This window comes from Centrocercus urophasianus, unplaced genomic scaffold (assembly GCF_019232065.1).
Source record: "Centrocercus urophasianus isolate 14NV4802_14NV808 unplaced genomic scaffold, USGS_Curo_1.0 seq_13, whole genome shotgun sequence".
Lineage (NCBI taxonomy): Eukaryota > Metazoa > Chordata > Aves > Galliformes > Phasianidae > Centrocercus > Centrocercus urophasianus.
Genome location: NW_024884475.1, coordinates 38,735,335 through 38,758,085, shown reverse-complemented (window position 1 = coordinate 38,758,085; position 22,751 = coordinate 38,735,335). Strand labels below are relative to the sequence as shown.

The 22,751-nt window shown below is 41.9% G+C and overlaps 1 protein-coding gene across 6 annotated transcripts in view; it reads right to left on the bottom strand.

Annotated features, from left to right (window-relative positions):
• EPHA5 (EPH receptor A5) overlaps positions 1–22,751 on the bottom strand; it is a 198,614-nt gene that overhangs the window by 108,780 nt on the left and 67,083 nt on the right. The window lies entirely within an intron of this gene.

Sequence of the window (22,751 nt, the reverse complement as noted above, 5' to 3'; positions counted from 1 at the left end):
GGAAAAAAATATGATTGCTGGAGAGACCAGGTATCTCTGGGTAAAACTGCACGGCGGTGCAGAAATGGATGCTCTTCTGCATACATACTGAACAACTTGAAAAAAAGAGCAGCTTGATATGCAGGATCTGAAGCAGTTTGCATCCTTTAATCAATAGCTCCTTCAAGAAAGGTGGCCAAGGATAATATAAAGTGGAGGGGAGAGAAGACAAAAGGTCAGCAATGGAGAAGACATCAAGAGCACTGTATGTTCATTCACAGGAAGATTTTTAGGCTGGTCTTACTTCTTTTCTTTTTAAAGAGTTGGAGGGAAAAAAAAAAAGAAAAGAAAAGAAAAGAAAGCTCTCCTTTGCTCCCATGAAATTGGATTTGAAATGAAATCCAAATAGGAATTTTGCTTTCCAGGGCTGCCCTTCTCCAGCCTGCAGAAAGGATTCAGAAGGCAATGAAACTATCCTTTCAAGAAATAATGTAGGAATTTGCTCTACTTACAGTCCCAAATTTAGAAACCTTCAGCTTGTCTCTCCTCTGCAAAAAGCTTGCTTTGTATCAGAAGCACTTGGGCTATAATAAAATACAGTAAGAATGAGCAAAAATGAAACAATATAAAATGAATAAAACATTTAAGACAGTAATAAGAGTTTAGTGATTTATGATAACCAGATGGTGAATAAAGGTAACAAATGAATTCCAATAGCCGAATAATTCCTGCATCTCTACAAGAGTGTGATAAAGATAGATTTAAGAACAAGAGTAAATATATAACTCATTTTAAAATGAAGCAGGGTGTGGAACAATAGGGTTTTAACCTGACCTCACTTTTCAGTATACAGAGTCACTACAGGGCCTCCATGCAGGATTAGTAACTCAGTATCGCCTCCAGGTAACATGGCCAGGAAAAACAAAGGCTTAAGTTCACCTTCTCTGGGCCACATGATGCTTAATCATTCCTCCCTGTTGCTTGCTCATGCCTTCCTATTGCTCACACAGCCATATCACTCTGAATCTTCTTCTTGCCATCTGCTTTCAAAGATCCTGCAGACCAGTATGAAGTTTTTGCAGGCCAAACCACACAAGAGATCACAATTCTTCCAGACATGCTGCAACCCTGCAGCTCACATGGGACCACTGAGATGTCATTCAGCACACTGAAGGACATGGGTCAGCCCTCCCATGGCCGCACAGAGAAATAGTAGTACAGTCACAAACCAAGAAACCCTACAGCTCGGAGTGGGAGCTCTGCCAAAGCTAAGAACTCAGATTGAGCTCTCCCACATCATGACACTTCTTCCATAACCAAATACGCTATACTGTCTTGAGTGACCTTCCTCCCACTCATCCACCATTGCACACACTGCACCCCACAGCTCTGGTGTACAGCATATTGAGGACCACCTGAGAGAGGACCTGTGGCTCCAGAAACATTTTCTGCAAGCCCAAGAGTAAGACCAGACATTAGCTAAGTCACCAAACCAAGTTCTAGCAACCTGGTAGGTTTGCAAAGGTTTGCTGTCCTGAAAAAGGGAAGATTGGGAAAACTGGGATAAAGTGTGCAGAAAAGATTGATGATGGACATCCTGGATCAGTTGCACACCTGCATCATATTTCTAGACTCCAGCTCTGACATAAACCAATGAAAGGGAACCTCAGCCTAACAGAGGCAGTTATGCCCTCTTTCCTTCACCACTGCACCACAGAAAGTATACATTGCCTAAGCCTTCAAGCACTTAGAATTACTGCCCCAAACCCAGTAATCTCCTCTGATGTAGGTAAATTGCTGACCCCTCTATCACTGTTATTCGTGATGCAAAAAACCTTGGGTTTTCTCTGCAGCTTAATAAAACCTGTGGGGAATCAGCGTAAGGCTTTCATTCATTATAGCTAGCCTTTAATGTTGAAGTCTGGATTTCCTGAAGGGAAACTGAGTAGTTTAGAATAATTAGTGATTTACATATAGAGTTGTCAACAAAGATGCACAGTATTAAGTTACCAAGATGAAGGGCTCTACGTTCTTGGCCGCTACTTTTGATTTGATTTTTTTCAAAACTGACACATCTGTATTTTAATTCTGCTCACATTCTGCTATCACTGGTAAAGTGGCCTGAAGCGGACAGCAAGAAGAGAGCACTAAATCGAATGCTTAAATCACTTCTTCCTCAGTTCCCTGGCAGATTTAAAGAGCAGCTTGGCACTAACGCATTCGAATAATATACTGTTGGACCTGACACAGCAGAGAAACACTGCTTCAAATCACACAATAGTCCAGGTGACTGCACAATTACAATTAACCTCCTGCCCACTGTGCCTAATGACAAATGATCATGTGAATGATAGGCTCAGAAAAGGACCCAGGTATCAAGAAAATGATTTCTGATTCTTACATATTTAAAAAGCCATTTTCAGTTAGGAAAAAGCCAAGGGACACTAATTTTAGTTTTGCATCCAAAAGAAATTAATAACCCTTGCTAATACACACGCAGACATAAGCATACGCTGTCAGCTTTCTAGCAGCAAGAGGCATGCATCTAAGTCTCCTACTGCCACAGAGCTGTTATCGGAAAAGTACTAATATTCTGCTCTGCCATAAATCTCAGCATAGACCAGAGAACATGAATTTTGCTGTGTTGGATTAAAAAGAGGTAATATTACCTCAAAATAGCATGCTGTATTTTTTGGCAACTTTATTGGGCCCATGGGTTCCCCATTACCAAGTCACTGGCTAGGAAGGTATCCCATATCATTTCATAGCTTTTTTTGTGCTTTTCCACTTTATGCCCCTCATCACCTACTTAGCTTGTAAGCTCTCTTTACCAGGGAATATCCCTCTCTCTGTTCCCACCACACCTTTAAGAGTAAGCAGAATTAATTTTCAGCTTGCTTCCTTTAACAAATAGGGAAGAGGAATCACTTCCAAGTCCCAGGAAGAGCCCAGTGCACATGTTTTCTTTTCCATGCCTAGCTCTAATGTGCACAAGACAAAAAGCACTGACCCTCCTCACCTCATTATTTTCATCCTCAGCTCTGCTCACTTGCTCAGTGCCCAGTAGACCTGGTGGCAGCTCGCAGCAGGACAGGAGAAAGATACTGACCCCAAAGCAAAGTGAAGGGAGCAATCCACCATGCTCCTTCACGTACCACAGTTTGCAAATTACCCTCAGAACAGCCTAGAGTAAACTAGAGTACTGAAGTTTAAAAAACCCACTGTTGTGCAGTAGCATTTGTTGTGCAATAGCATCCATAGATCAGCATGACATCACTGGAGAAGAGCCTCAAAAAACATGCTAAAGCAAGAAAGCCATATGAGTGCTCATCTTCTATAAACATCACCACCATGATATTCAAAGCATCACAAATGAGTATCTGGGTACATGACTGATGTGTATATAATTAGATTTATATATATAGTACACGATCGTGCAAATTCTATTTCTGGAAATCAGGCATTTTCTAATGCACATGTGTCTCCTGAGAACAACAGAGGCAATATTATGAACACATCTTCCCAGCTGTCACCACTTGTGTCTGAAAGCAGCAAGTAACTTGCATGTTGCCAAAATCTCTTTGAAAGCAAAGCTACTTGCTCTGGAGCTAACGCAGGCAGCAACCAGACACGTGGGCCATATCCTGGACAAAGGGAAATAGATGGCAAGCAGTGCTGCATTTTGATAAGCACATGAGGGTTTGGCTCACAATCTCTAAAAAGCTAAGCCCATATGTCACTCTTCATAACCTTTAGATTACAAATTTTACAATAACCTGTTTTCAAATTGTACAACGACTTGTTTTCCAGTGTCAGGTTAGGCTGCTCTCAAGCCATTCTCCACCCTGAAGAGAAGGATTTGGCAATGTTGGTTGATGAAAGACTCAACGCGAGCTGGAAGTGTGTGCCTGCAGCTCAGAAGGCCAATTGTGTCCTGGGTTGCATCAAGAGGAGTGTGACCAACAGACTGAGGGAGGTGATTCTGCCCCTCTACTCTGCTCTTGTGAGACCCCAACTGCAATACTGTGTCCAGTTTGGAGCCCCCAACACAAGAAGGATATCGAGCTATTGGAGCAGGTACAAAGGAGGGTCACAAAGAATGATCAGAGGACTTCTGATCATCAGAGCAGGCTGGAGCACCTCCCTTACAGAGATACACTGAGAGAGTTGAGGCACTTCAGCCTGGAGAAGAGAAGGCTTGAGGGGAACCTTATACCTGCCTTCCAGTTCCTGAAGGGGGCCTACAGGAAAGCTGGGGAGGGACTTTTTATAAGGGTATGCAGCAACAGGATGAGGGGAAATGGCTTTAAAACTGGAAGAAGGTAGATTTAGACAAGAAATTAGGAAGAAATTCTTTCCCATGAGGTGGTGAGACACTGGAACAGGTTACCCAGCAAGGTTGTAGATAACCCCTCTCTGGAGGCATTCAAGGCCAGGTTGGATGAGGCTTTGAACAGCGTGGTGTAGCGGGAGGTGTCCCTGCTCATAGCAGATGGGTTAGAATTAAATGACCTTAAAGGTCCCTTCCAACTCAAGTAATTCCATGATTTTATTTTACAGTAGATGATCACAGACATAACAACAATTAGTAGTTAAGCCTGACAATGCAGAATACGATATGAAAGAGTCTCTTTCTATATACAACACCTTTTACAGCCTACCTTCACACAGACATAGTCTACTTGCATAAAAGAAATAAAAACAAGTATACTGTATTCAGGCAATTTAGTGTGATGGCTGATTAGGGAAACATTGCTTCATGAATTCTAAGCCATGACATTTCCACTAATCTTTCCATTTCAACAGCAGGAAAAGGAATGGCTTTCATATCTCCATGCTTATCATTTTCAAGCTGAGTATATTATCTGCTAGTCTCTGGATTTACCCGATAGCTCTTAAAAGCCAAAATATACCGCCACGGTCTATGAAACTTATGTGTGGCTTACTCTGAGAGCTGTATGTCATTCTGAAGATGAACAAGTGTAGAAACTAGCTCTCATCTTTTTTAAAGTATGTCAAATAAATAAATAACCAGATTGCTATCTGTTATTTCCCTTCAATGAGATTGCTGCTTAAAAGGTTATAAACGATGACGTTTTTGCTTTTGCAGAAGGCTATGCATTAAACTTCTCATATCTCCTTGTAGGGATCAAATATAATCTGTTTGTTGTCATATTTCTTGAACCTGTTCATCTGCAAAGCCTCCAAAATGTAATAGCTACTACTTCCCTACATGGTGGTTTGGCCCCAAGAGACCTTACCTTGCAAGCATCTTGCGTTCTAATCCCCAACCCTGCAGATATTTTAACACCAAAAATGAATAGTCATGAGATCCTCTGCTGCTTCTAAGTTAATTTTGCATTAACTTTGAGTTTCTTGTGGTTCAGTTCCCCAGTTGGTGTGACTTTGTGTGGAAAGATTTGTTGTCAACTACAGCCACACCTGGGTCTGCTCCCTAACTTCTGTGCATTAAATATGACAGCTTGCACACCCCTAGGACACAACCTGTTGAGGTCTTACAGTGAAGTGTTGAAACACCCTGTCAGAGTGGTGGTTATGAACCAAAATCCCAGGTATCATCAGAAAAATAGAATGTTAGTCCATAAGGCTTTCCCCGTAGCTCTGAACAAAAAGCAGCATGCCTAGCCTCATCACTTGTTTTCAGTCCTCCTTTCCCACAGAAAACTCCATTTCAAACAAGATTTGAATTTATGTAAAACAGTTTATCTTCTTCATATTGGCATCATTATAACGCCTCCAAATCAATAGGAAAAATAAAGGCTTCCTAAATCCTTATCAGAGGAGAGAAATGAAATAAGATAATGGTTTAGGTTAGAAGGACCTAAAAGATCACCCAGCTACAGACCTGCTGCCATGGGCAGGGACATCTGCCACTGAGTCAGGCTGTCAGGGCCCCATCCAGGCTGGCCTTGAACACCTCCAGGGATGGGACATCCACAGCTTCTCTGGGCAGCATGAACCAGTGCCTCACCATGTTCACAAAGAAGAACTTCTTATTTGTATCTCATCTAAATTTACCTTCTTTTAATTTAAAGCCATTACTCCTTGTCCTGTCACTATGCTACTTAATAAAGAGTCTCTCTCCAGTTTTCCTGTAGGCCCCTTTAGGTATTAGAAGACCAAAACGAGTTTTCCCTGGAGTGTCAAGGCTGAACAACTCCAACTCTCACAGCCTGTCTTCATAGAAGAGGTGCTCCAGTCCTCTGATCATCATTGTGGCTTCCTCTGGTCCTGTACCAGCACACCCCTGGACCTGTTAGCAGCACTTCTTCCTATGTAGTCCAGGATATGGTTGCCTTTCTGAGCAGCAAACACACCTTGCTGGCTTATGATGAGCTCAAGATCAACCAGTACCCCCAAGTGCTTCTTTTCATGGCTGTTCTCAACCCATTCTTTGCCTGGTCAGCATCTGTGCTTATAGCTGTCATAAGCGAGATACAGGACCTTTATGCTTGGACATGCTGTTTGGCATGCCTTTTGTACAGGCCCTCAAGCCTATGCAGGCTCCTTGGATGATATCCCTTCCCTTCAGAATGCTGACCGCTCCACTCAGATTGGTGTTGTCCAGAGACATGCTGAGAGTGCGCTCAAGCCCGTTGTAAATGCAGCCAACAAAGATGTTAAATAGTACCGATACCAATCCCTGACGAACACCATCCATCTGCTTTTGTTGCCTCTTCGCAGTGTCCATACTTCTGTTTGCTAAAGGTGTCACCTGTGACTGACCCATTACCCGAGCAGTAAACTAACAACGTTATTTTGAAAGCCCACTTCTGTAACACTGATGTATTTCAGAGAAGAGCAAAATGAAGTCAGACATGGCTTGCCGGAAAAAGACACCTTGTTTACAGGTAAAGGGTTGGAAAAAAAGGAAAACCTGAGTATATTTGCGCAGTATTTTATATTGCATGTTTGGCTCAGGAGCGTTTCTGAACAGAATCTCTCGATTATCTCATTTTACCATGCTTCAGCATACAATACTGAATGTACAAAACAGTCTTGGGGGGAGAAGAAGCAACCCAAAGGTATACCCTGGGAACGCACCTTCCATGTTCAACAACTCCAGGGTTTTCCAAAGTGCTAGGCCAGAGCCAAAGCAGGAGCCCTGCAAGAAGTATGTGGCTACTGCTGCAGCTTCTTTACTCTATAGACCTATTCTCAATGCATCATCTCACTTGCTAATGCTGACAGAGCCTCTACTGTCATTAACTGAACTAAAACTATTCTGCTACTGCTTTTTGTTCTGTCATAACACATACATACAGCAGCCTATACATGATAATATATTCAGATTCAACCTGTCTGTGGAATTTGCTTTCCCAATAGCTGTCATGCTTGAACACTTGTCAGTTGTCTCAGATAACTGTATATTACTCTGATGTTCACAGCATACCCTAGAAATTCCCTACACAAACTACAGGGAATTCTGCCAATTCTGAGCTAAATTAACTGCTTATCAAAGGCAAAACTGACAAGGTTTCTGTGTTTTTTTTGGGGGGGTTTTGCTTTGTTTGGTTTTTGCACGAATCCATGACTTACTGTGTCCCAGCCCTGTAATGCTACTTAGCTGTTTCATGATCCATGCACGAAGACCTTTAGATATATCATTTCAACTTAATAACAACACAATTACTAGCACTTAATGGGTATAAGGGAAATAAAGCCCCTTCTTTATTTCCGGAAGAAGCAAGAAGTTGCATGCTGTGCTAGCAAGGCGTAAACAATCAGCCTACACTCAGTCCCTCATTTATCTGTTTATGCAGAAATTTCCCTGCACACCAGCAAAGCAGGAGATTTAGCCCCCAGTCAAGCTTCTCAAGGCAAAGCCCATGGGGCTTCTTTTCAAGTTCAGCTGTGGTTCCTCCCTTGCCCACAACTGGATCAATGCCACCACAGCAGAGGTGCTTGAAAGTACTGAGCTTCTTTTCCTGGTGGAGTGAAACCAGCCCTCTGGTTCACATGCTAGGAGCTATCTTCCAAGAGCTACAAATTCTTCTCCATAAACCACAGCTCACACATGCTGCTGTTAAAGCCCTGACTAAAGCTAGCACATGTGCCTCCTAGCATCTTTCCCCTTCACGTGCATCCCAGATTTTGTCTTTGAAATTGTGGGTTGCTCTTAATAACAGTCACAAAATCAAGACAGGTAGCAGCATGTAGCATCCGAAGCCACAGAGTGTTCTCAGTATTCAAATACCAAAACAGTTTGGCTTCTGTACCTTCAGTATCCTCCACACAGAGGTAAGGAAACCAAATCCTTTAGGTCTGAAGGATGCAACACAGCTACCAGAGGGTCAGCAACAACAACCCTACCCATGTGACAGCTCAATCAGAGAAGCTAACATCCCACTACATACAATTGAAGAACAGCTCTCACAAAGCATTTGCTCATCAACTAATTCCCATTAATTTTAGAAGGGGAAAAAAAAAGTATAGTGTTTTGAAGCATACAATAAAGGGTTGGCATATTTTGGTGCCTGAGCAGAGCAGAATTGATGCTGCCCACACAACCTGGAGTTTAGATATAATATATTTATAGAAGTACATTAAGACCAATTTAGAAAAGGTTGATTAGATAAAGTAATGCTCATTCAGGCAAGCCTAAACAATTTTCTTATTTCATTGAATCAGCAATAATGTACTCTTACAAATGTAATAAATGTATATCCAATCACCTCCTCCTTCAGTGACTTCTCCTCTTGTTCCTTTCAGCTGGCAGCATTTGGTTTGTTTTCAGAAAGGAAAAAAGCAGTAACTCGTTTATAAAACTTCTTCCCGGTAATTTTATTTTGTCTCTGTAGCATAAGGCAATCTAGGAGAAGCAAACATTGTTTACTTGTTAATACTGAGCCAGAACTCTTAGTGAGAGCCGATGAGACCACGGAGGAAAACTATTGTTTTCTTTGTTATTCTGCTGGAAGATGTACGGTAATATGTCAGACATTGGTAGAACCTATTGGGGAAAATACAAATAGTTGCTCTCTTTTCATCCATATGCATGGGAAATTGTGCTGGTCTACACTCACCAGAAGAATTTGTGCTGTCACTTCAGCCACCTATTCTCACATTATAACAACACCACAATTTGTAGTTCAGAATCAAAGTGTTTTTGAAACCTTGACTGCTGGATTGCGTTATGTTAGCAACTTGATTCTTGGCAAGGTGCATCTTGAGGCTCATAGGGAGAGCTGAACAGGCACGAGCACTCCCAGCCGCCAGCAGTGCCTGGGCCTCTGCATTTCAGCTCCTGGATGAGATCCACAGGCTCTTAGAGTGAGGATCCAAGCAAGGCTCCCAGGCCACACACCTACAAAAACCCGTTTTCATGGGTGATGTTTGCAGTGATGTTTGTTACTGGGACATAGAGTGTTTACATTTGTGTTTCATCAGGGTGTGATTAGTTTTGATCTGAGAGTGCCTACAGCTGAGCCCCATACTGTGCACAATTTAGATCACAGACTTTCTCCTGACCTCCTCCCTATTTTCACTGCCTCCATTACTTAGCTTTGCACGCAACTAGTATTTCTGAAGAGTAACCTGAAGGGAGAATCGTTTCTGCCATCTCCTTTCTGTGCAAGCACTTGCTGCTGATGTATGAATGCAGGTAAATGCTGCTGCGAGGGTTTCACAAGAGAGATGTGGGGAAAATTGCTGCTGCTGGCCATGGGACTGATTGCGGCATCTGTGCCTAAGCTAAATTCCCAGACATACACTCCATCTAAAACCTTCACCAACCACTACTGCAGAGAATTGACAATTACAAGCATATCCCCTTGCAAAGAGACATTTTTCATCCCATGCTACAAATTCTAATTTAATAAGGATACTGCTTAAGCAGGCTTTTATTCTTTCCGTAAGTGAGTCCAGCATATTTCTCTAGTTGACTTTGGATTCTGCAAAAAGATGCTTCTGAGTCGCTACCAGACCATGCACTCTTTTGGCCTCTCAAATGAAAAGCACCAATTTAACAAAGGCTTAGCATATTTAGCACTCTCTACAGATGCTCATTTACAACAACTTTTGGGTGAAAACTTTGGAAGTAGAATTAGACTTTCAGAAATCCTGCATATCTGATCATGAAACACATAAATGCATTTTGAAGCCCAACCTTGATTGATTTGACAAGGTAAAATAAAATCACTTGCAGCAATATTGGTTGCTTTCAAAAAGATCTATAATTGCGCAAGAAATTAGATTATTATTTTTATAAAGCAAGTACCAGTTCCCAGGCTCTCCTAGTGGCTTAAACCCCCACAGAAAAATAGGAGTGACCATTAACTACAACAGGAGTGAGCTTTCAATGCATGCATTTCACTTACAAGTCTACATACAGGTTTAGATTCCTTCTCTTGGAAATCTCACTCTAAAAATTTGAAACCAACAAGGACTTAAGCTAGGAAACCAAAATTAGCCTGGATTTGTGCAACTCCATGCCAATACATGCAGTTGAATGGGTATTTCTAAGAAGTCAGCATGAAAGATGAAAGAGGATTTGCTGTTTTAGGATTTGCACTATAATTTTGTTAGACCAGTGATTAACTGTATTCAAAACTGCATCAAAAACAAGAAACATTCACATTCTCAGCGTTACAGACACCACCCTAAGCAGGGAAAGTGTTTGCTTAGTACATATAGAGCTTGGTGCAGACACAGCCCAGTGACCTCACTTGCCACACCTTGGCATTCAGGAACCAAAGGAAGTGTGTTTTCTTGGCCTCGACCAACAGCAAAAGCAGAGAAGCGAACAGACTACCAATAAGAAATCCAATCAGCAAAAATTCAGCTGAACCTGCAGCTCCAACCCCAATGATGAGGGGCCTTTCCAAATGGTATTATTTCCCATACAGAGTTGAAGTATTGTTCTGGATTTTCCCTACTGAGCTTTGCTCAAGCACGTGCTCTTAGCACCCCTGCAGACATGGTCTTTCCCAGATGGTTTGTTTTTTTTTCTTTCCTAGAGCATCACTCTGGTCGCAGTAACATGGCCCAGCATCACCTCTGTTGATGTAACAGGGCAAAAGTCAGTTTTGGTGCCACCTCACATGCAAGGTAAAGAAGGAGAGCACAAAATTCATTTGAGAGAATGAAGGCTGAGATGGAAAGGGTACACACAAAACGGCGTTTGCATGGAAAAAGCCAGAGAAAAAGACTTAAAGGGAGAAGAAATGAAACTTGCTGGTGCGGATTAATACAACAGTGCTGCTCTCTGTGAGGTTGTACTGACCTTGCCAAAGAAATTAACTTTTTTTCCTTGCTTGCTACCTGTTTTGTTTTTTTTTTCCCCTGCTTGAATCCTGCTAAAGATTTTATGATACAATAATAAGCCCACAATACCTTGCAGCACTCACTCGCACATGCGTGCACAGATTAAGTGTAATATAATACACTTCCCATTACCGTGTGAAGGCACAGGTGCACCTGCTCCACATCGCTCCAGGCAGACAATTGCCCTGTCCTAACCCCTTCTGCAGCCAACATGGCAAGCAATTTATCACCATCATCTAACTTCATTCATTTTCCTGGCCGACTGACAGCCATCAAAAGTCCCTCATATTGGCCTGTTTCTAGGTGGCAAAGCAATCACATCACCTAACAAGGTCTTAAAGAGGAGAGAAACTTCCTAAATCCCATTAAGTGAAGGCCATGCCTCCCTTAAGGGAGAGATTTGCGTGTTTGCGCAAGAAATGTCAAATGTGTTTCTGACCCTTTTTAATAACTGCCAACCTTGCTTCCAGGTGAGTTAAGTAGCAAAGTCTTCCTGCAGATTCACAGATTTGTTTGGCGGATTTTTAAGACCACCAACAGCTGAATTTGCTAGATGTTTTCAATGCAAATCCACTTCAAGCTGTGCAGTGAACTACCTCTGGTAACTCTGGCACACGGCTGTGTGTTTCTCTACAGCACAGGAAGTCCACTTCTACACTGTACATCGTCCAAGCTTAGCACTGGAAGCAAAAACTCTTCAAAAATTTCCTTTTTGCTCATTTCTGGCAAGTGGAATAGAAAGGGACAGTCAGGTGAACAGGAATCCAAGGGACGAGTCAGAACAACCCTGGGCGAGCCAGCAGACACTGCTGATGACAGCTGACCACAAGCCAGTTTGTGTTCACAGTATGGCTTAACTCTGGAGAGAACCTCTATAGCTCAGCTCCACTCTGAAATCATTCTGCACACCTCTCTGTACCACATATACACTGAACTGAGAATGCTGGGCCTACCAGCCATTACAGCACAATACTCTAAAACAAATCTCTGCCTTCAAGATAAGCACATTTACCATTCAACAGCTAACAAACAAGCCCAAGTCTCAAGGCAAGCTGGAGCTTACGAATGTCCTATGCGTCTCTGAGCCTCAGGACTAAAACTCCATTTACTGTCATAACCCCAAGGCTCTTTCGATGCTGTTCATATCTGGGAAGAGGTTAATGACTGCCCCAATGAATGCGAATAAGGAATGAAAGCAGCTATCACTATCTGCTGCAGACTAGAAAAAGTGCTTCCTTTTGTAACACCAGAAATGTGCGTCATGTATGTTCAGGATCTATGGGAGAGCTGCTGAAACATTTCCATGTGGAGATCATGGAAGATATGTGATTGGTTTATTTTACTTCTTGAGTTTCGGAGCATAGGAGTCAGGCACAGAAATCACAGTTTTAACTTTGATGTTCAATTCACCTTCAGGACTCCTCCATTTAGTATGAGTACACCTATAAGCACGTGAGTGTACATGCAAGAACATGTGCACATGTGAAAATATATTTACTGTCATTCCTTTCCAGTCAAGGTCTTTGTCACAGTTTTGGGTGTCTGGTCACAGCAGTACGAAAAGAGGGCTTTCTCTCTACCACTGGTTTGGCAGGACAGCAAACATACAACTACTCGTAAGGAAATACATTAAAAAAAAAAAAAAGAAAAAGAAAGGACCCACTTAACATAGAAGGGATCTCCCGGTAGGGAAAAGATGGGTATAAAAGGTCTGTATGTCCGTAAAATGGTGAGGCTTTTATTAAAAAATTACTACAGTCTGCAAGTTTCAGTTGGAAAGAAGAGTGCTGGGAACTGGGGGGAACTCGGACACATTCCTGCTACTCATCATTTGGATTCTGTCAGAGCAAAGTACTGAGGCACACCTATAATTATGGTTGCTCAAAACTTTTCATTGGAAACTTTTGTAAATGATTTTTCCTCTAAGAATTGCTGGATAATTAATGCATTTAAATAATTCCCATCGGTTCTCTGTAACCAAAATGGCTTCACTCCGCAAAGAGATCATCTTAGCCAAAGTTACAGGAAGAATGTAAAAGCTTTTTTTATATTCACAAGCATTCATGCTAAACACTTGGTTCCCACTGTCATAATGATGTCCATAGCAGTGAGCTTTCTTGATGACTCACTTACTTCATACACCCTCAAAACGTTTAGTTGCATTCTTTTCTCGCAGTACCATGGCTGCTTATTTCAGTTAATTTATAGCAGCCTCTAGAGTCAAAAACCCCCACAGGAACAGATCAGAAGGGCAGGCGGGGTAAAGATTGAAACAAAGCCAAACCAAAAGCACAGCTTACACTGGATAAATTAGCCTTTTTTTTCCTCTTTAAATCACAAACAACACAGCATCCTCCAGTTGACTGCACAATCAGACATCCAATTGCAGCAACAAAGGTGATCTAAATTATGCTCGGTAGATTTTGTTTTAGTCAGGGGAAGTTTTCTGTCAGATGGGCTTACAGGCACAGCCAAGAGATCAGAACACACGCAGTACAGGAATCCACCACATCATGACCTCAGGTCTGAAGCCCCCATGAACACAGTACTGACCTGCCTCCGCAGACAGAGCACTGGTGTGCAGTACCTGCCTTGTCACCCCAATACACATACTTACACCTCCTTGCGTAGTTATGAAAGATTACTCAAATGCCATCTCTTAAATGTGTATCAGACAGTTTCATATACACGCTCCCAAACACACATCCATCTGCAACCTAAAAAGGTGTCTTTTTATACAATGGTTTGTTTTTTTTTTTTGTTTTTTTTTTTTTGTTTTTTTTTTTTTACAAAAACCAAACAGTCCCTTGCCTGCATCCATTGGAGAAGAGACAATGCAGCTAACCTGCACAAAGACTGCTCAGGGACTGTTCTCAACATAAGATTAACTGCTTCCAGAACAAAATCTCCAGGAAGGAATAACTAGGAGGCAGACTTTGAGCTGAAAGTGATGTGCACTAAAGAACACTTGAAAGGACCCACCATACAATTTTTTTAATTTTTCTCCTTAAAATACCCTTTATTTTAGAATACTCACATTTCAGCTTTTGCCAATTGGGGCTCTTTTTCTCTCTCTCTTTTTTTTTTTTCCCTTAAATCACACTATTTCGAGTACAGATCATTTCTATAGAGGAGTCAGTTTTTATCATCAGTGGACTTCTTAATTAATGTTCACCCTGTCTTTTTCTGTTGCTATATTGAATTTGAGTGCATATGGCTTCATAGATACACCAGATGCTGCTTCCCTAGGTGGTTTAGGAGCTAATGCTTCATCATTTGAAGAGGTTTTTTGTTTTTTGGGGTGGTTTTTTTTTTTTTTTTTGTTATTTTTTTTGTTATTTTTTTTTAAAGAGGCTCATTATTTAGTGGATTAGCCACCTGTTCAGAAGCAGAGACAACCTGGAGGAACTGACTTGCCTGGCTGTAAACCAAAGTCCAGAGACTCTGGAGGAGCTGTGCTTAATGCAAAATGGAAACCAGGCAGCAGGTAGCAATGGAGTACAATTTGTGCTTTACTGCATTTTGGGCAATCTGCTAAAACTGCGTGTAGGTCCAAGCAGCACAAAGGCTCTCCTTGTTATCAACAGCCTCCAATTCTCTGTCCACCAGCATCATGCAAAGAAATATAGAATTCAAGATAGAGAGATCACCCCTAAGTGCCCCTGGCAGACTTACGAATTCCTCTTTCGTCTTGTGCCTGTGTCTGCACCCTTTCCTACAGGAACTGTCTCTATTAATGGTGGCATGGAGACCCAGTGGTATAGCACTGTCAGCCAGGCTGCTGCAGGGCAAAGATATTGTAGTGCTGGGCACTTGGTAGAGTAAGCTCCCTGTTGCTAAAGGGATGAACTACAAGTTTGCAATGGGAAACTTGAAACAGAAGAGAAACCACATGGGTCTCTATCCAACCAGGAAGAACAAACAGCCTTGTCATCCCCACCTCAATCACACCTTTTTTTGTGTGTGTGTCAAATAATATAAAACAGCTGTGCTCTAAGTGTCTCAATTCACTGAAACGTACTCAGGGCATGCAAGGTGCAGTTACACCTTGGAGAGCAAACCTGGCACATTATTCGAGGGTTACTGGTCTTCCCAGAGGGAGAAGGGGTGCACAGATTCACCACTTCAATACACAGCTGCCAGAGAACGCAACAGAAGGTAAAAGCAGGAAGCAGTCAGTCTGGGCTCCTTCCTTTTTTCAAAGCATCTATTAGAAAAACAGCAGCAAAATCATGTCTCACAAAAATAACTTATTTTTTCCATTCTTCGTGAGCATAGGCAGGGACTGAACTTAAAGCACTGCGCTTTCTTCTGAGGCTTCCCAGCCCGCTCTCTTCCTGATCCCAAGGTCTGCTCCTAGTTCCACCATTCCCTAGGGTTCGGAAAGCGGATTGTGATACAAAAACACAGTTTAACGCACATTAGCCTCTAACAGCTGTCTCTGCAGCCCACAGATACCAGTGGTCAGCTAGTAGTGGCATCTCTGACTCAGCCATGTGACACACTGAGTCCCTGAGTGTGGTGACAGCCTGGTGACAGTCAGCCTCACCTCTTCCCCATCACCCAAAAAAGTTAGATATCAAGGGAGCGATCCTTGCTGTCTGTTACTGAGAAACCCCAAAATATCTGCCACATGTCACTGAGAACTTATGAGGTCACATCAGCTCATTTACAAAGCAGAAAGAGTCCCAGATGCCTCTGGCTTTAAGAAACACAGATGATGCAGTGAAATAAGTGATGAAAGGGTTAAAGTATGTAAAATGCATTTTAAAAACAATTATGTAGGTAAATACTTATTATACACTCTGGGCATCAGGAAAACACTTGGAGTACGTGGCAGTGGATGTGGTTTTAAGTACTCATACAAGCGTATCATGTTTTTGAAGCCAAACCCACTGAAACGACAGCCTTTCTCCTATCCTTAGACTGAGCCAGACCTAGACAAATTCCTCATTTAAGAAGATAAATGTGGACATCTGACAAATCCATGTCCGCAATTGCTACAGATTATAACTACAGTGCAGCCTGATTGCAAATAGATTAATTCTTCTTGTGGCGGTAAAGATATTAAAAAAAACAAAAAAACAAAAAAACAAAAAAAAAAAAAAAAAAAAACCAACAACCCAACCAGGGCCTGATGTCATGCCACTCTAGAGCTGGTGGCAGCAGGATGCTACTGCGCTCACATTCAGAAGCTGCTCAGGCAGCTCCCCAAACACAGGTAGCTTTCTGCAGCCACTCCTGGCCTTCCCAGATCCTCTGCATGCCTGGAGAAGCCCGTAGGAACGGACTACACACAAAAAAAATAATCCTGGGGGACTGCTTTATTTTCTTGTTTCATGCAGGTAGCACAACATCACCTAAGAACAGAGGTGTAAGCACTGCATGCAGAATTCCTCTGTAAAAGTCTTCAGCTTTTTGACATGCAGGCAGAGGCAACACCTGGTTCATAATTTCCAAAATGGAAAGGCTGATTGACAGGGGAAGCTAAGTCATCATTTTGCTTGGCTTTCTTTCATTTCATCCGCAATCCTCCATATAGAAGAAGATAAGAGTCAGTTTCTTTTCTGCTGTGGGAGGATAAACCTGACCTCTACCTCATTTGGAGCAGGTGGCACAGTAAAATGTAAATGAATGAGTTAACAGACAGTGTTTATAGTTGATAAGAACCAGCACAAGAATAGCGAAGTCCACTTTGCTCTGTCTTATGGTGGATTCTAAGCTTCCCCCTCCAGAAAGCAAAACAGAAAGAGCAACTCATGATCTTTAGTCTAAGTGAGCCAGCTCTGAGTACTTGCTGCCAAGCTAAGCAGCAATTGCAGAAGGCTGTGCTGGAGCATCCACTTGCTTCCCAGCCACCTAAGCAAGGGTTTTGCTTACCTAAGTGCTCCTCACCTACATCAGGCAGTCCGCAGCATAAGTCGGTGCAGTGCGCAGACATCTGCTTGCATCATCTTTCAAACAAAAGAGCTTGTTCCTCCCCGGAGCTCCAGGAGGCAGTGTTAAATACAAGCTGCTTTAGACTTCTTGTGGCTCAGAAGGCATGACACTGACATCAGCATGCGGTGAGAGAAGAAATCTCTGCAGAAATAACTCTTTGCAGTCCAACCAACAACAAGATACATTTTGCCCCTCTAGTACTATCACACAAGAACGTTCATTTTTGAAAGATGAGAATTAAAACTTGTCAGGGAGAAAAGATACACAAAGTCTGCAAGGTTTTCAATGGTAGAAACACAGCACAAAAAATTTCTTGACAACAAAATCTCCACGTAAAAATCACACTGCCCTTCAGGAGTTCCCTATCTGTGCTTCACATAGGCCAGGACAGACTTTTGAACAGCAGATTGTAAATATGGTTATAAATATGCTGACAAATCGATAAGGCTTTATTCCCTCCCCGAGTCCAAGAGCAGCAGGGGTAATTTCCCCAGGTTCAGCGTAATGCCAGCTGATCAAACGCCACGACCTTAACTAAAAGCCACCTACAGCTTGATCCCAGCAGCCTCATTTAGGCATACAAATGACCTCAGCTGCGAGGACACTGACACTGGATCAGCCATGAGGACGCTTATTCCAAGGTTGTGTGTGCTCACAGAAAGAGCTAGTACAGACATCAGTTCTGCTGTCTACCTAAATTTCTTACCTAAATAGATTTCAACTTTTCACTCAGTGCCTTCTGCAGTAGCCACCCTTCGATATACAAACTCACCAAGGAGCTCATTTGACAGATGATTCTCCTAAGTAGTTTGCTATTTCTAGAACAAATCAACCTGCAGATAAGTTCAGAAACATGAATACGTGCTTGCTTTGAATCTGCTCCCTGAGCACCTTCCCAATATGCATTGTCTAGCAGCCCATGTACTCAAACATCTGCATTGTGCCTGATGGTTTGCACTAGGGAGGCACTTTTAGTGTGCTCGTGGCTGCAGAAGGCACACATAGGTCTGAGAGGCACGAAACAGGACAGGGCTCCAAAAAAATACATCAACTTTTAAATATAGCTACTTATTTCTTTCCCTCTTTCAGGCGTGTATGGAACAGGCTGACACTGATAACATCATCCTATCAAGCCACCAACGGCTATTCTATGCAATGCTATTGCTTTTTATTATTATTATTATTTTCAGAGAAAAAAACACATGTGTCTGTAATGAAGCTGTTCAGCCTTATGTTTGAACAGCAAAAGCAGGAGCCGACCTCATCGGTGCTTAAGAGTTACAGGGGCCGAGAACATTTTTACACTGAACAATTCCAGCTCTTTGAACCAATTGCCACAGATTCCAGGAGCTTGCCCACACTACAATTTTCACACTTAGCAACTGTAAAATTGTTAAAGCGATATCTTTCCGCACGGTTGCTCTGTTATTAGTGCTTAGTTTGGCATGCCACCTTAGTTACGGGCTTTAAATGCCACTTTCAGCACTTCCCAGGGTAACCTTGGCCATGAAATCGGAAAATCAGATCATTTTCTGGTCTGTTTTCTTCTTTTTCTCTGGATGAGATTAGATTTTGCTACGCTTGACTGGCAAACCTCATTTGGGATTCCGGTGGAGGCCAAAGCCCTGACCTCCTTAAGGAGTGGGAGGCAAAGATGTCTCAAGATATGATGAGGAAGAAAGAACTAATTTCAACACACCACACAACAGGCAATTAGTAATTAATTTGTACTGAGAGAAAAACACATTCAACAAAACATTCAGCAAGTCTCCCTGGAAAGTAAGAGCCTTTTATTTCTCTAAAACATTCTAAAACATAAGTTTTTCCTTATCTATTCCTGTGATATTTATCGCAGGAAAACAGAATGATGGGAGTTTTTGTTTGTTCTGTTTAAAAGCATTTTAGCTGTGTCCAATGATGAAGCAGCCAAACACGGTTTTCAAGAATAATTTTTATCCATGTTCAAGTGATTATTTGACCTTTCGTTGCTGTAATCTTTCAACAGCTCATTATGTTCCAAGCATGTTATCCATGCTGGATGCAGTGTTACTTGAAAAGGACGCCAAACTGCTCACCAGCCGTAATGAACGACAGACAAATGTCAAAAAAAATTAATTTTTTATGTTTAGTTATGCCCTTGTTGAAAGTTAACACCACATTAAATAATATCGTGGAACATTATTTAAGATGACAGGGCAAAACCTCAGCTGCCCCATTAAATAATACAGTTTAAATTGCAAGATGTCAAGGCTCGGCCCGCGGAGCCATATCAAGTGGCGATACAGGACCACCCGCTGACACCCTGGGACTTGCAGCTGATTAACCAGGAATACAAAACAGATCAAAGCAGCTGAAATGTCCAGCACTAAGGTTTGCATTTCAGTAATTATATTTTTCCTCACTTTAAACATCAAGAATGAAAAAAGAGAAATCAATCAATACGAAGAGCTTGAGAATATTACAGATTAGGAAGACTACAATACAAGGCACCCTAGAGAGTTTATAATCTGCCTGACATTATACTTGAAGCTGTATCTCTGGCTAGAAAAGGCAGCAGTACAGCAAATATAGCCCAAGGCTTATTCCCCTTTGGAAAGCTTTATGCAATGGCTCTTCACAGGACTCTAAGTTTCAACACAGACACAAACTGAGGAATTACATTCAAAATGTACACCCCTTGACTTATTTTGCAACTATTAACCCAAAAAGGCTTGCTCCCTGCCAGCTCTCTGAACAGAAAGCAGTCTGCAGAGCTGTGAAAAAGGAATGGTCAGAGATCAGTTAATGGAAAAGAGGCTTTTCCCCAGCAAAAATGATCCTCAGAACCCTACCTCTGCTTAAAGCTGTCCTGCAATGTGATGGTAGGAGCCTGTTTTGCGCTTTCACGACCTTCCTGATACAGGCAGGCTGCTAACTTTTCCATTGTTGCCAATTATCCCCAGGCATTTATGAGGCAGGGTAAATGAAGCACACAGACAAGTGACAGTAATCGATTTTTCAGCGTGCATTTTTATATTTAGACAGGGAGTGCCAAGCTAATGAAATGAACTAGGAAAGTACAAAAGTGGATTACAGCATGTCAAGTAACATGGAGAGACAGTCTGTGACGAACAGCCGTCTGAATGTCAGTCAGCCTTCTGTTCTGTGCAAGTTGCCTGGCCAGGACAGGGTCATGCACTGCTGGCAATGGGACTGCACTCAGCAGCAGTCCCCACGAGCCCCTGAGCAGGAAAACTCTCAGATACATAACAGACAAACGCAGGGAGACTGCTTCAGCCATGGTCTGGCCAATGTCAAAGGCCAGAAACCACAGCAGCCACAGTGCCTCTTACTTCACATCATCAACATTCAACTCATAAATTGCAACATGCTGAGTATTCACCTGTAAAACCCATGGTTTTGCCTTTCTTTGTCCTGCATTCGTGGACATAAAAGCAGCCATGCCCTGCTTAGAGACACCAAAACCTTCCCTAGTGTTGGCATTCAAACTGGGATGCAGTAGCTTATACATGCAAGAGCTGAGTCTCACACACAAGCTGCACAAAGCGCAACCCATCTGGGATGGTATTTATGGGTGAGGAATGAGACAAACCTCTGTGAACCTTGTCTGGAGATAACCCTGCTCCCTGTGAGCTGCAGCAGGACAGGAGGCCAAGAGGCCATATTCCTCAAGAATGTTTCTTAAAAGCAAAAGGCTCATTCATCTGTTATCCCACTTAAGAAATAGGATAAATGACTTTCATTGTGAAGATAAATGTTGGTCAAGTTCCTCACTTTCAGCTGTGTTGCTGCTTTGAGAAAAACCACATGATACAGACTACTCAGGCATAATAGTCCCTCTAAACTCGGTGCTCTTCCCACATCTTTTCCTTCCCATCCTTGCCCCCCTACAAAAAACGCTCCCCCTCCCGCTATCACGGTGATTGAATATTAATGTCTGAAATTTCCTTTTTCATGTTACAAGTTCTTTATCTGTTGCTAGTCTTGTATTTGATCCTCATCTTTTCTGCTTATCCTATGTTTTTTGTTATGAATAAAATAAAAATTAAAAAGAGTAAGGTAATAAAATAAAATGAGATCATATAATGAATATCTTGGACATTACAGATAGAAGGAAATTAGAAAAAGGCCTATAGAGCTGCATTTTTTATTCAACAGGATATTAACACACATGTCTTCAAATCCCAAATCAGAGCATCACCTTATCACTTGCAATGACACAGGGATTGGCAGGAAAAAGGAAAGATGCAGCTGGTCCTGTAAATAAGCCGCTCTGATCCTCCAGTGATGGAGTACAAAAGGTGAGTAATAGCACCAGCTGAGTAATAGATACAAAGATGGAAAGCAGAAGAGGCTCTGGTACTGACACAACTACCGCTGTCCTGTGGCAGTGTGAAACAAAAACTGCAACAACCCACAAACTGGAGCAGTCTTACTCCAAAGGATCCTGAAAACCAATCAGGAAAGTTTTCAAATGTAACTCTCTGACCTGGAAATCAAAGAAATGTCCCGCTAGTATGGTAGGGTACCATATATCCTACCATATGGAGGTTCATCTCCCTCACAGGGCAGCACAGAACGCACTTGAAGCAGGCTATGCACTTGCAACAGAGACAACTCCCATCTATTCCTACCACATCCTCACAAGGATGACAAATCTCAAAGGACTGAATCAAACTAACCATCGCTATGTACTAAATGAATTTGAGCTCATCTTTCCCTGTTAGTATGAGAAACTTCTCCAACTGAAAGGAAAATTGATTTATTTATATTCTTCTTTGCATATAGCACACCACCCTAGCAAGCAGAGACAGGGAAGGCTGTGTCCTTCAACTCTTCTTCTACAGCAAGGCCACTGTTTCTCCTGAGAGTGTCGTTTGCTTCATCTCTGGAACCTCAAGTCAGCAATTCATCGCAACCAGTGCTGCCCTCTGTTTTTGGTTTTTTTTTTTTTTTTTTTTTTTTGTTGTTGTTGTTGTTATTTTAAATTGTTTTCTACAGCAGTGTTGCAGATCATATTCAACTCTTCCTGCTCCCATGAGAAATTCCACAGCTCTGGCAGTTGTGCTTTCAAAACCCACCTTCACAGCCATTACTCTTACAGAAAACAGGGATGGTAGTGTTATTAGTCATACAGCTTTTCAGCAGAAACATAAAGGAATCCAATAGATAATAAGGGCTATTTTCTAATATTAAAGATTACACATTTGTAAAAATTTTGGAATCTATAAGGCTTAGAAAGGCCTAAATTATCGCAATCCATCATCCAGGGAGTGGGGGGGGTCTCAGGGGAAAGAGGTGAGTCTCTTCTCAGGAGCAACTTAATAAGAACATTTTGCAAATTAATAACAACAAACGTATTCACTGCGGACACAGCATCTTTATCTTCAAAGAGACTCTAAAAAATGAACCAAGTTACATTTAACCTTTTTATCTATTGAAGAATTTAAACTTAACATTAATAAAATTAGAAAGAAAATTATGTGCTGCCTGCACAGCACTGTATTTTCTTAGAATAATAAACATCTGTTTTACAAGCTACATAA